Source organism: Balaenoptera ricei, chromosome 2, assembly GCF_028023285.1.
Source record: "Balaenoptera ricei isolate mBalRic1 chromosome 2, mBalRic1.hap2, whole genome shotgun sequence".
Taxonomy (NCBI): domain Eukaryota; kingdom Metazoa; phylum Chordata; class Mammalia; order Artiodactyla; family Balaenopteridae; genus Balaenoptera; species Balaenoptera ricei.
In genome coordinates, this window is record NC_082640.1 from 107,952,030 (window position 1) to 107,967,512 (window position 15,483).

The window sequence follows — 15,483 nt, forward strand, 5'->3', positions numbered from 1 at the left end:
TGCTGTTGATGGAGTCCACAATTTAAATTTAGTGTTCTTTCCTGGGGAGGACCCAATTATGCTACACATCATAAGAGCATCCTGGGCCAGTAGAATTCTGGTGAAGTGTTTCTTATTCACAGGATTTGTTTATTTCAGGAAGAGGCTGAGTTGGCATGCATTCTCCTTGACATGGGGGAAAGAGAAAGAGGAATGGAAGGGTGACCCTTTGCTTTTTGGGCAAAAGAATAAACAAAAAAGAAACCTTAGTGTTTCAATAGCAGGTGGCTGAACATAAACCACAACTATGGAGTTAAAAATATTTCCTTCACTCTGTAGAAAAAATACTGATATCTCATTTGGATGCTTTCTTTTTTTATTGCAGTATTATGCAAGGAAAGTGGTACTTAAAAAGCCATAATCCATTGCTAAAGGCATTAGTTTCCTTTTACAGTTCAGGTGCAAATGCAATATGCTGTGAAAGACATGCTACATTCTTTAATATTTCTTCTAATAAACAGGGTAGGATTTTGGTTCACATGAATTTTGAATCCTAGAAATTTTCAACTGGGACCTGCAGTGAAGATAGAGATTTAAAACCACAGCAGGAACTCAAAACCCAGAGAACACAGTCCATTATTAAAGGAGATATTTTCCTGCATAAGAATAAACTTACTAAATGATTCTCTCCTTTCAGTTAGGTATTAAGAAACAGTTTAAGTGCATGAAAAAATATTTTGTGGTATCAAAAAGCACTTGAATGTTTCGCTGAGACATTTAATAGTCACCTTTTCAGAGACACTCAGGGATTTTCAGCAATTGGGTTAGAACCTGTAGGCACATATCATGTCGTTACACGACTTTGCAGGCCTCAAGCACTACCCTCTAAACCTCAGTATTTTGTTTTTCTGCCCTCCTTTCTGTTTATGTATGTGGGAGAGGCCTGTTGAGTGTGGCTGATCTCTCCCAGCTGTGGCCTCTCCGCTCACCCTAATTTCTTTCTCCATAGCTCATTTGGACCCAAGCAGTGGTGAAATTGCTGACTGGTGAGTGTGTCCTGCCACAAAAGCCATAGGCAAGACACGGCCACAACCAAAGGAGCATGAAGGGTGGAAAACACCATCTGGACCGTGCAATTTAAATAGCATAAACCCTTCTTTTTTTCATTTAAGAAAAATCAGCCATGCAGCCTTTTGTTGCTTTCTGCTGTGGCCAGAAACCACTTAGGTTACAATCCTCTGTTAGTAAAGGAAAAAATCCAAAGGGACTCCAGAATATGCATTGCCCTCTTTTCAAGTTTTATGCACAGCTTTTTTGGTTTCACATCTCTGTGGACCTTTCCTCTGCTCCGAGCATAGAAAGTGGATCCTGACTGTACACCTGTCATCGATCACCCTGAGAGCGCTCACTGTGCTCCTTGGGGATTTGTTTTCCAGTTGTTGGTAGACAAGGAGAGTTTATTTTCTGTTTATATACAGCCAATATCCCAGGAATGAACAGGGCACTCCAGAGAGTCCATGTTCATGTACATTTAGGAAAAATATACAAAAATGCCTCTTTTGGATTCTTTTTGATTCTTAATCAAATGTAGTCATTCTTTGGCTTTTATTCAGCAGTGAAGATCCATAGAGTTATGTTGTTATATTCGAATAATAGTATTTTACAACAAACTGCCATCTGGTTGCTTTTATTTTAACTGACAATCAAGACTTACTCTCTAGCCATGAGGGTAATTAAATAGCGGTTTTCTGAGTGATCTGGGTTCATCACAAATAGTATACGTCTCTGTGAAGGAGGTCAATATAGTAAGTACAGTGCCGTCTACCAAGGACAATGCTGGACTAAGGGTTAGAGACCCAGATCTGTCACTAATTAGCTGTGTGACTTTAAGCAAGTCACCTAGCCCCTTCGACCTCAGTGTCCTCATCTATAAGAGAATTGAGATCCTCTTTATCTCTGCAAACCCAGACTTCTTCCTGAATATTAAGAATGCAAGCTGAAGAGGAAAGTAGAAATAAAAAGCTGACATTTAATGATGACTACTAAGTGCCAGCAACATGGAAGAATACATGAAATGCTCTACATGTATTGCTCATTACAATCATTAAAGGATGTAGGTACTACTATTATGTGCATATTATAGGTGATGAAATTGAGACTTGGAATATTTATGGAATTTCCAAATGCCACAAGAGATAGAGCTGGAATGAAAGCTCAAGTCACTCTGATACCAAAGCCTGAGTCTTCATAATTTTTGAGCTCTTATTACATACACAGCAGTTTCTGTACATTATCCCATTTAATCTTCAAAATAACACTGTAGAGCTGTTCTCATCATTCCCACTATGCAGATAGAAGAATTGTAGCTTAAAAAATTCAGAACCCTACTAAGAGTGACAGGGGAGATGCTGAGCAGGAAAGCCAAGATTCATTCCTTAATCAGTCTTATTCTAGCAACCGAGTCCTTTTTACCACAGCAGTTGGATGCCTGGGCATACCCAACTATGTTGCATAAGTAGGTAGCATTTTGTTTACTTTAAAATTTTGGATTTGACTTTAGATTGGCACATTCAAATTCATTAGGGCAAATGTTAGGTAATGACATGGAAAATACTATTTATTTTCATAATCTTTGGACAAGGCAATAGAACAAGTAGGTTAAGCTCCAAACCCCAAACAAAACCTTGGAGGACCTGTAGTATTGATGGGGGAGAGTCACTAAGATCAGACCCATGCTGTTAATTTTTATAAAGTAGCCTTTTAAAAGTCAGATAATTTAAGAGTTCAAAAGTTCACTTTGGAAAAGATAAGTAGACACTATCTTGAAATCTGGAGAATATCATAAAACATCTGATTTCTCTTCTTTTTTTTAACAACACTTTCTAAAAAGGCATGAATATAAGTGGGTAGTGCATATTAGGATCTTATCAACTGATCATTATCAGAGAGGTTGAAGATGAGGATATAATCCGTTAGTATCAACCTCAACATGGCTAGTTTGTCAGTAAGTGCAGTAGCACTTAACTAGTATTGTTGATGGTTTCCAAACCTGGTTGATCAGAATCATTTGGGAAGTGTTAAAAAAAATTCAGATTTCTGAGCTTCCCTCCGGTTATATTGAATACGAATCACTAGCAGGTATGCCCAGGGCATCTGTAATTTTCAAAATCTCCCCAGATGGTACTGATGTGCAGCCAGGTTTGCAGAACCACTGAGCTAGGTTAAAATCTGGCCTCTCATCACTCTTTTGAAGGAAGTCTATGAAAAGGAGTAGTGATGCTGTTTCCAGTTGTGTTTCTAGAACTTTGGTGTCCTACGAAGGCATAAGGAGAAAACTCACCAGGAAACTCTTAGATGCCACTTTGTAAGATTGAGGCCTGAGCCACAGAAAATCTCTGCAAGTTACTTGTGATTTTATTGTCTTGCTCAAAAGCATAATTCTCCCCTTTTTTTTTTCTTTTGAGGGAATAGACACCATAACAATTTAGTCACTGCTTTATATTTTCTGTGGTTAGAGGAGAACTGAAACAAAGAAAATGTCTTGCGTTTCATTCTGAAAGTTTGAAGGACTCCTTTTATGAAGAAACTTGGGTCAGGATGCACTGTAAGAAAAATTAAACATTGGTTTTCATGAACTCTCTTGAGAAATATGTTTTAGAAATGTGTGCACCGTATATCAGGATATTTTACTTCCTTTAAACTCACACCATATATTTTGACATGCTCTCAATTTAACAAAATGCATTAATTTTAAAAGATAAACATTTTGGTATTATTAATTTGTTTTAGATTTATAATGTCTTTTTCCATTATGTATATGAGTTGGGTTTTTTTCCCCATATTCTTCTCTTAGTTGCAATTAAATAGTTTGCATGTGAGGTTTTGTTTTTTGTTTTTGAAATGATGGGAAGGGCAAGAATTATACTTGGGTCAGTGTGTATAAAGGAGGAATAGGAATTTCCTGTGGATTACAAATGAATGAGTAGATTTTAACAAAATGAAAGGAGAAACCAATAGTGCAGATGTTCATGGTAAAATCAGTTTCTGGGAAAAACCTTAAATCAAAGATTGTAAGTTCTGTATATTTTTAAAATAATAGTACACTTCATTTACAATAAACCTTTTTTTTTCTCTCTAGCTAGTTATGTTAGGGTTATTTCTTATCAATTAAATTAGTCAGTCAAGGAAGTACTAAAGGCAGCTCTAAGACAAATTTTCTCCCACCAGTTTTCTTGTTGTGAAGAATTTGATTTAGTTGATGTGTGTGTAGTTTTCTAATAGCTACATATTCCAAGATCAGTATCTAATTTATGTGTGAGAAACATAAATTAGTTTTTTTGTTTTTTAAGGCAAAGAGAAAATCAGGATGTTATGAGTCTATTCCATTGATTTCAGAAAAATAAACATACCTGCAGCACAAAATGCCTCCAGAAGGATGTAGGCTAATGACTGCGGGTCTGTTTGCTTTTAATCATTTAAATTCCTTCAGGGAAAAGTCTACTGGAAGGAATATTGAAGTCCAAACTGAAATTGTCATTTAAAATCAAGTTTTTGGGTAAGGGGGAACAGTAGACATTGAGCTAAAAGTTGTGAATAATGTAACATTGATTTAAGATTCAACTGTATTTTATACTTTCCATGAGGCCATTTGAATCAGAGCATTTCTTTGAATGGATTGTACTTTGTTTCCAAGGCCTATATCTGCTCACACTTGGTTTGTGTGGCGATCACAGCACCACCTTGGGTGTTCTTCTATGTGTGTGTGAGAAATGTCACAAGTCTGCTTCTGCCTTTCCAGTTCATTCACAGATGGCATCACTGCAGGGCTCTGAATCAGGAAAGGAGTTTTTACTCTGCTGGAGTGATTCTCTCCTCTATTCCTGAGCAAAGTGACCCAAAGATAATGTTCTCCTTTGGCTTGGCTGAACTCTGTTCCTTTACATTAAAAAGTTTTCTTTCTCTACACTTAATCAAAGTAATTTTTGATATGAGTTCCCATGCAAGCCAACTGGCCTCACTTTGTTCTAGGGTCACATCTACATATACCATGATTAGCTTTTTTGAAAATAGTTACCAAGGGTTTGTAAAGAGAATTATTCTAGACAGTGTGTTAGTCTAAGAGAAAATTCATCTTAGCTACCAGTAAAATAACTTATTAATTTATGCTCTATTACTGCAAATAATATTTTCATACTTGGAGGACAACCTGGAAAAAGAAACAATACTACCTCGTGAATTCTGATCAAACTTATCATGAATTATTTACTATAAGGAAGAACACTGAATGAAGTGAATTTAGGGTTACTTGAACTATTTAGGGACAGTCTTTCCTTTGTGTTGTCTGGATGACCAGGCACCTTCTAATCTATGTACAAATTTCAGACACAAGTGAGCAATCAGCACTTTCTTAACTCACGCCCTTTGGATATGTTCAAAGTCCCTATTGAGGACGTTATTTCACTAATATCTCAGTGAAATAAACAAGCCTGTAGATTTCTGGGAATGACAAAATCAACAAGGGCACAATCCATTTGACTTTGAGTTGAGCTTTTTTAATTGAATTGTTATGCCCATGAAGAATATTCTGGGCTGCAGTTATAGTAGGGGTTTTTCAGGTTTTCTAAGAATTAATATTCCCAACAAAATAAATAAAATTTCACTTTTTCTGAAAATATCACACATGTATAAGTTCAAGCCATTATATCACCAGAAGTATATACTGATAGAAGTTTACGTAACTCTCTAGAGAGTTGAGTATTTATTGGAAAAAAGAAGAAAAAAGAACCTCAATGTTGTCTCTCACTTAGAACTCTAGGAAGGAGTTCAGGCAGTAACTCAGACAGTAGAGCATTTTGAATGTCAAAGATTCTCTGTTTCCTTACTTTATTTATTTTCCCTTCAGTTTCATTGAGATACAATTGACATACAGCACCGTATAAGTTTAAGGTGTACAGCATAATGATTTTGACTTACATATATTATGAAATGATTATCACAAGTTTAGTGGACATCTATCATCTCATAGATTCAAAAAAAAAAAAAAAAGAAAAACATTGTTTTCCCTGTGATAAGAACTCTTAGGATTTATTCTCTTAACAACTTTCACATATTACATATAGCAGTGTTAATTATATTTATCATATTGTACATTACATCCCTAGTATTTATTTATCTTATAACTGGAAGTTTATACCTTTTGACTACCTGCATCCAATCCACCCTCCCCTTACCCCCAGCTCTGGTAACCTCAAATCTGATATTTTTCTATGGGTTTGTTTATTTGTTTTTGAAGTATACTTGACCTACAACACTTAGTTCCTGTTGTACAACATAGTGATTCGAGATTTCTATGCATTACAAAATGATCACCACCATAAATCTGTCTCTTTACTTTATAATTCCAGTCTTGGTTAATTCTAAGCCATGTGTTTTTTGGTTTTTGTTTTTTTTCTGCAAGGAAAGACCTAAAGGGAATTACTGTGTGCATATATATATGCGTGTGTGTGTGTGTGTCCATGCATCCCTGAGTACGTGTGTTTAATTAGTTGTATTAAGAAGGGAGTCATCAAAGATGCTCAACATCACTAATTATTAGAGACATGTAAATCAAAACTACAATGAGGTATCACCTCACGCCGGTCAGAATGGCCATTATCAAAAAAGCTAGAAACAATAAATGCTGGAGAGGGTGTGGAGAAAAGGGAACCCTCTTGCACTATTGGTGGGAATGTAAATTGATACAGCCACTATGGAGAACAGTATGGAGGTTCCTTAAAAAACTAAAAATAGAACTACCATATGACTCAGCAATCCTACTACTGGGCATATACCCTGAGAAAACCATAATTCAAAGAGTCATGTACCACAATGTACATTGCAGCTCTATTTACAATAGCCAGGACATGGAACCAACCTAAGTGTCCATCGACAGATGAATGGATAAAGAAGATATGGCACATATATACAATGGAATATTACTCAGACATAAAAAGAAATGAAATTGAGTTATTTGTAGTGAGGTGGATGGACCTAGAGTCTGTCATACAGACTGAAGTAAGTCAGAAAGAGAAAAACAACTACCATATGCTAACACATATATATGGAATCTAAAAAAAAAAAAAAAAAGGTTCTGATGAACCTAGTTGCAGGGCAGGAATAAAGAGGTAGACATAGAGAATGAACCTGATGACATGGGGTGGGAGGGCGAATTATGCTCCCGTAAAGATCTTTTAAAAAAAAAAAAAGAAGGGAGTCATCCTGTACTAACTATAGAGTTATTAGAAGGTGAATGAGTCTGGGAAGAGGCTCTTAGACTTAATGATTAGAAAAAGTGTTTTTTTTTCTTTTTTTTTTTTGAAAGCTGTTCTATAACTTTTATTTATTTATTTACTTTTAACATCTTTGAGTATAATTGCTTTACAATTGTGTGTTAGTTTCTGCTTTATAACAAAGTGAATCAGCTATACATATACATATATCCCTATATCTCCTCCCTCTTGCGTCTCCCTCCCACCCTCCCTATTCCACACCTCTAGGTGGACACAAAGCCCCGAGCTGATCTCCCTGTGCCATGCGGCTGCTTTCCACTAGCTACCTGTTTTACATTTGGTAGTGTATATATGTCCATGCCACTCTCTCACTTTGTCCCAGCTTACCCTTCCCACTCCCTGTGTCCTCAAGTCCATTCTCTACACCTGCATCTTTATTCCTGTCCAGCCCCTAGGTTCTTCAGAACCACTTTTTTTTTTTTTTAGATTCCATATATATGTGTTAGCGTATGGTATTTGTTCTTCTCTTTCTGACTTACTTCACTCTGTAAGACAGACTCTAGGTCCATCCACTTGACTACAAATAACTCAATTTCATTTCTTTTTATGTCTGAGTAATATTCCATTGTATATATGTGCCACATCTTCTTTATCCATTCATCTGTCGATGGACACTTAGGTTGGTTCCATGTCCTGGCTACTGTAAATAGTGCTGCAATGAACATTGTGGTGCATGTCTCTTTTTGAATTATGGTTTTCTCAGGGTATATGCCCAGTAGTAGGATTGCTGGGTCATATGGTAGTTCTATTTTTAGTTTTTTAAGGAACCTCCATACTGTTCTCCATAGTGGCTTTATCAATTTACATTCCCACCAACAGTGCAAGAGGGTTCCCTTTTCTCCACACCCTCTCCAGCATTTATTGTTTGTAGATTTTTTGATGATGGCCATTCTGACCAGTGTGAGGTGATACCTCATTGTGGTTTTGATTTTCATTTCTCTAATGATTGGTGATATTGAGCATCCTTTCATGTGTTTGTTGGCCATCTGTATATCTTCTTTGGAGAAATGTCTATTTAGGTCTTCTGCCCATTTTTGGATTGGGTTGTTTGTTTTTTTGATATTGAGCTACATGAACTGCTTGTATCTTTTGGAGACTAATCCTTTGTCAGTTGCTTCATTTGTAAATATTTTCTCCCATTCTGAGGGTTGTCTTTTCATCTTGTTTATGGTTTCCTTTGCTGTGCAAAAGCTTTTAAGTTTCATTAGGTCCCATTTGTTTATTTTTGGTTTTATTTTCATTTCTCTAGGAGGTAAGTCAAAAAGGATATTGCTGTGATTTATGTCATAGAGTGTTCTGCCTATGTTTTCCTCTAAGAGTTTTATAGTTTCTGGCCTTACATTTAGTCTTCAATCCATTTTGAGTTTATTTTTATGTATGGTGTTAGGAAGTATTCTAATTTCATTGTTTTACATGTAGCTGCCCAGTTTTCCCAGCATCACTTATTGCAGAGGCTGTCTTTTCTCCATTGTATATTCTTGCCTCCTTTGTCAAAGATAAGATGACCAAATGTGTGTGGGTCTATCTCTGGGCTTTCTATCCTGTTCCATTGATCTATATTTCTGTTTTTTGTCAGTACCGTACTGTCTTGATTATTATAGCTTTGTAATATTGTCTGAAGTCAGGGAGCCTGATTCCTCCAGCTCCTTTTTTCTTTCTCAGGATTGTTTTGGCTATTCGGGACCTTTTGTGTTTCCATACAAATTGTGAAATTTTTTGTTCTAGTTCTGTGAAAAATGCCATTGGTAGTTTGATAGGGATTGTATTGAATCTGTAGTTTGCTTTGGGTAGTATAGTCATTTTCACAATGTTGATTCTTCCAATCCAGGAACATGGTCTATCTCTCCATCTGTTTGTATCATCTTTGATTTCTTTCATCAGTGTCTTATAGTTTTCTGCATACAGGTCTTTTGTCTCCTTAGGTAGGTGTATTCCTAGGTATTTTATTCTTTATGTTGCAATGGTAAATGGGAGTGTTCCCTGGGACGAAGTGAGAGAGTAGCATTGACATATATACATTACCAAATGTAAAATAGATAGCTAGTGGGAAGCAGCTGCGTAGCCCAGGGAGGTCAGCTCTGTGCTTTGTGAACACCTAGAGGTGTGGGATAGGGAGGGTGGGAGGGAGGCTCAAGAGGGAGGGGATAGGGGATATATGTATACATATAGCTGTTTCACTTTGTTGTACAGCAGAAACTAACACAACATTGTAAAGCAATTATACTCCAATAAAGATGCAAAAAAAGAGCATCAAGGATTGCAATCACAAGAAGCTATGAAAAAGCAAGGAAGGATTCTTCCCTAGAGCCTTCAAAGAGCATGGCCCTATTGACACCTTGACTTTGGACTTCTAGCCTTCAGAACTGTAAGAGAATAAATTTCTGCTGTTGTACAAAAATATATATATATACGTTTTCCTTTTTGTTAAGCGGAAGCATTAAAAAATGATTTTTGTTAAATAATAATTGATTTTATTAAACATTAGTATAATTAAATAAATTATAAATAAGACATGGCCATTTTGGTAATACAGAAATAATTCAATTTTGTATCATTGAAAAAATTGAGTGAGATTTTCAGTTTTACCCAAGACATTATGCAGAAATAAATAGCATGTTTTCCTTAAAAAAACAAAAAAAACAAAGACAAAAGAAAACAATTGTGGCTTTCTTGTCTGGACTACACTAATACAATCAACTTGAACTTCAGTTTCTCAAGAGACTCCAGGAGTGGAGGGGGGGATGAAAAGGAAAAAAAAAGGTAACTATGTGAGGTAATGAATGCTAATTAACTTGATTATGTTGATCATTTCACAGTGTATATTTATATGAAACCATCATTTTCCCATCCAGATTTGTGAGTGAAATTTGAAGTAGGTAAGAAAGAGCAAGAGGAGCACCCAGTGGTATTTATTGCTATGTCATCATGGCTGGCAGGGTTAACATGTACAGAGGATGTGGCAGGAGGTTCCAGAGGTACAGGAGGAGGTTTGGAACCTGAGCACTGAAGTACTGGGCAATGGATCTAGAGAATGATTGGTCAAGAGGAGGGGGTGGGGAAAGACTAAGCAATAGGCACTGTGGCTGACTTGATCTTGAACTTCGATCTTTGGATGTAGGCAATTTTCATGCATTTTCACTAGTATTGGGACAAAAGGCAGGCTGGATTGAGTTCACAAGTAGGAAAAAGCCTGCAATCTGGTAAGGGTAGAAGAGCAGGGATAATATGGACCCCAAAGCATGGTGAATTCTTCTGGAAAAGCACATGCATTTCTCTATGTAGTCTATATGTATCTAAATAACTTCTTCTATATTAGTAGGCAGATTCTAGCATGATCTAAAGTCACTTACTCTATGTAAGTCTTCTAGATCTCTCCTCTCTTCCTAATCAAAATTTTTAGTAATACAATGGAGAAAGATTAGTTTGAACCGCCAGTAGAATTTTGATGAATCTTTGAAGAAGACTTTTTTGTGAATTCCTCAGAGATTTCTTCAGGGATTTATGTTCTCAACCCCAAGACTTTGTGGCTCTTCTTTGATCTTGTTCTGACACCAACCCAAACATAGAACTTCACCTGTTTCTTTACTTCACATGGATGCACACACACAATGCACACTCAAATAGTCACAAAAATTCTTCTTTGAAACAAGGCTTTGTGCTGTAGAGCTAACTTTACTGATGGTTTTGGGATATGAAAGTTTAATATATTTTAGCAATTCAATTGAAAGTAAAATATTCAAAGGTATGTGCGATGGAGACAAATGAGGGCTGAATCTAGACTCTTTGCTCCATAAACCAAGCCATACACTAGGGCATTGGCCTGTGCCTGCCCACAGGAAAGGTCACCTTTTAAGACTCTCACAAAGACACCACACCATCTACTTACCAACACTTTTACTGTGCTTACCCAGAAGTAACATACTTCCTGATTTTATACAAGGCTTCACATAGGCTAGCAGCAGCTCTGCCTGTGTTAGAGTCTGTTCGTCACTCTGCCAAATTGCTCAGCCATTCTTCAGAAGAGTTCTGGAGACAGACTGCCTGGGTTTGAATCTTGTCTCTGCCTCACACTAGCTGTGTGATGGTGGGCAAGTTATTTAATCTATCTGTATCTCATTTTCCTCATCTGTAAAATAGGAATAATAAAGGTTCTACTTATTTTATAGGGTCACTGGGAGGACTAAAAGACATAGAATCATGTAAATTGCTTAGAAACATTGTCTAGCACATAGTGCTCAATAAATGCTTGTCACTAATATTCTCCTAAATATGTCATTTTATGCAATAAATGACAGTATTTTATTCACATAATAAAATTTCTAGGAGTTTCATGTTACTGACAAGTTCCTACACCTCAACCTGACATGTAAAGTCTGCTCGCCACATCCATTCAATTATATACCCTCTTTGACATACGATAAAGCCTCCACTTTAGCCACAGTGGTTTGCTCACAGACAGCCCCATCTTCCTATGTTCATTCACAACTCTAAGCCTCCTCTCATGTTGCCGAACACACCTCATAGTAAAATTCACAAGATTCATTCTCAAACGACACTTGATATGTCCATGTGAAAGTCAAAGAAAAAATTACCTTCCTCAGTGGTGAGTGAAAAAACGAAGGAAGAAAAGGGAAATCCAAGAGTTCTGTAGCTGGTGGTAAATGAGAATTTAAATAAAAAACTTTTCTTGGGACATTTATCACCTTTGAATACAATATGCTCACCATAGTATGTCTACTTGTAAGTGAAACTACAAGGCAGATACCTCCTCCAGTTCCTTTCTCCAAACACTTTTCACCTAAATGAAGGTACCAGTGCCTTTCCCAGAGATACGTGATTTTAAGTGAGGATTAAAGCCTCAAGTATAGGATGTTTCAAAGAGTGACATTTTAGGCTGTAACTGAGGAGTGGAGTGCATAATTTTTTTCCAAGTTGCCTTCAAATATCACCCTTTGGGCTGTTGCTTAATTTGCAGGAACATGTACATGGTTTGAATGTTAATTAATGAAGGAGGAAAATGAAAAAGATAAAAGGGGAAGGGCAGCCTGACCCCTAGTGTTTATTTTTCTGCTCATCTTCACTGGTGGTGGTCGCGCTGCTACTTCAGACTATTTAATTGGTCTCTTTTCCATCCTTATGACCTAGTTCTTTCTGCTTTGTGACTATCACTTTGGTGTGAGAGAGTAGCTAAATGCCACTGATTTCCTTCTTTAATTTTGGTGATTATTTCCACGCCCAGAGGAAAAAGATCATCTGAGAAGCAATCCTAAAAGCTGCTAACAATCTGGCGAGGCACTCAAGAGAGCAGATGCAGCTATGGAGAAGGTTTTAGGTGCCCATGGGTAAATGAAATGGTTGGCTTAGCTGACCTTTTGCTTCTGAAGTTGGCATCCCAACAAAGTGTCACAGAGCTAAGCATAAGGTCTTTATGTTCTGACCAGGGGAGATGCTAAGCTATGCCACTCCTTGAAAAACACTGAGCTGGAAGGAGGAGACCTGTTTTCTACTCTGAGCTCTGTCATTAAGTCTTTATGCTGCTCTGCATCTTAGTTTTTCATCTGTAAAATGAAAGGTCATTCACTGCAATACTTACTGAGTGCAAGACATGGTTTTAAGTGCTGGAGACATGGCAGAGAAACAAACTGACAAGTTTCCTTCTCTTGGGGTGCTGGGGTGGGGACTATGCAGGGATTGGAGGCAGTCAAAAGACCCATAAATTGATGTGGAAGAAAATTCCAGCTACTGATAGTAGCTGTAAAGAGAAGAAAACTGGGTGGAGTGATAGAAGGTGACTGGGGGTGGATTAAGGATGGTCTCTCCGTGGAGACTGGCATGTAAGGTGTACTTGAATGATGAGGAAGAGTCATGGTATAGGGAAGCAGTTTTCAGAGAGAAGGCACAGTTGGTGCAAAGAAAGACTCGAAGGAAAAAGTTAGGTTAGTGAGGGACTGGCAAAATACCTTCATTCTCTCCCAGTGAAGGGAATGAAGGGAGAGTGACAAGAGATGGGATTAAAGAGATGGGCAGGGGCCACAGAAGGCCTTGTTGACACTGTAAGGTGTTTGAATTTATTCTTATTGTATAAGCCCATTGAAGCAGTACTGTCCAATAGAAATATAATGCAAGACACATATGTAATTTAAAATTGTCTAGTAGCCACATTAAAAAAGTAAAAAGAAATAGATAAATTAGATTCAATAATGTATTATTTAGCAGAATACATTAAAAAGACTTATCATTTAAACATGTATTCACTATTAAAAATTATTAATGAGATATTTTACACTCTTTTTTTGGATTAAGTCTTTGAAATCCAGTGTGTATTTTACATTTATAGCACATCTCAGTTTGGATGCCAAATTTTCATTGGAGATAATTGATCTGTATTGAGATTTTACAAAATTTACAGTTGAAATAGTGGATTCACATATCCAGGTTGTTCCAAACACACTTAAATGCTTTCCAATAATTGAATCAAGTACCAGTTTTTAAATTTAGAATAATTGAACTTAAATAAAATTAAAAATTCAATTCTTCAGTTGCACTAGACACTAATGATTAATAGACGCATATGGCTAGTGGCTGCCATATTGTACAGCTCAGCATTTGAGGGTTTTAAGCAGGGAGTGACAGGATTTGATTTGCTTTAAAAAGATCACCAGTTGCTGTGTGAAGAACTAACTGTGGCAGAGGAAGCATGGGTAAAGGGAACTAATTACAGAGAGGTCAGCAAACTTCTTCTGTAAAGGGCTCGATAGTAAAAAGTGGCCAGATAGTAAATATTTTAGGCTTTGTGGGTCACATGGTTTCTGTGAGAGATTTTGTAACTCTGCCATTGTAAAGTCAAAGCAGCCATAGGCAGTACATAAAAGAATGAGCATGATGGTGTTCCAATAAAACTTTATTGATGAACACAGGAATATGAATTTCATATAATTTCATGTCCTGAAATATGATCACTTTTTATTTTTATAATCATTTAAAAAATGTAAAAACTATTCTTAGCTTGTAGGACGTACAGAAAGAGGCAGCAAGTGGAATGGTGAGCTGGAGTTTGCTGACCCCCAGGTCAGGGCTTTTTGGCAGAACCCAGGTGAGAGGGGTTGGTGCTTGGAAGCTGAAGGGACAACAGTGGGAGGCATATAGTTCCCATGGTAGAGATGGCTGGACTTGTTGATAGTCTGGCTGTTGGGGGAGAGGGAAGGGAAAAGTCTTAAGAATGAAGGCACCAGGCTTCATTTTGAGCCTGACCAGATGATCTCTAAAGTACTTTTTAGCTCCAACAACTTGTGATCTATGATTTTTAAGGAATCCATTTTTGACCAGAGTTTGGAACGATATTCTTCCTTCTCCTTGAGTGGATGCATTCCGATGTCTGGAAATTGTAAACCTGGGGATTTTCTGTGCTAAAGGATTGTTGTATATTTTAGCTCTTCACTGACAGCCCCATTAAGCCATTTTATAATTTTTAATTTTTGTGTTGTGGAATTTCATGTATCTTAAGATAAACTTCTGTATGCACCAGTGATATGCTTCATTTTTGCAGAGCTACAATCTTGTTTAAATGCATTAAACTTACTTGTTTTAAAACAGGTTCTATGGGAATTCTAGATCATTGAGGTCTTCCCTCCCCTCTTTATGTTTCATCCTATTATAGTTATCTCCTGGTGAGCAAAGGTTTCATGGATTAAAACAGCAATTGATTTTGTTTTTAGCTTTTATTTGAATGTATCCTTTCTCCTCAAATACATTATGCATCTCCAAAGAAACTCATAAATTATAAACTAAGCAAAAGTTAAAATTAGATCTGAGTGTGGTATAATGCCCAAAGGAATCTATCTGAAAAGGTTACAAGCCGTCTAAAAACAATTTGTATGGTTAAAAGCCACACAGTTAGATGCCGTTAATGGAGTATCTGTAATGATTATTTAGGCATTGGTTGCTTATTACGTCTCTGTGGCAACTAATCAGTGTGTTTCTTTGGAAGCCAGAGAGGCTCAGAATTCGGCACCTATAATACTAGGGAACTGTGTGGAAGAATGTGTTTTTCCACATCAAACAAACTGTACCTCTTCTTTCTCCAGATTTTAATAATTCTCCACCCTTCCCAAATTGTCATTGGTGCTGATTGCAAGAATGGAGACTAGTTCCTTCAGTGAAAGGATCATAAAGTCAA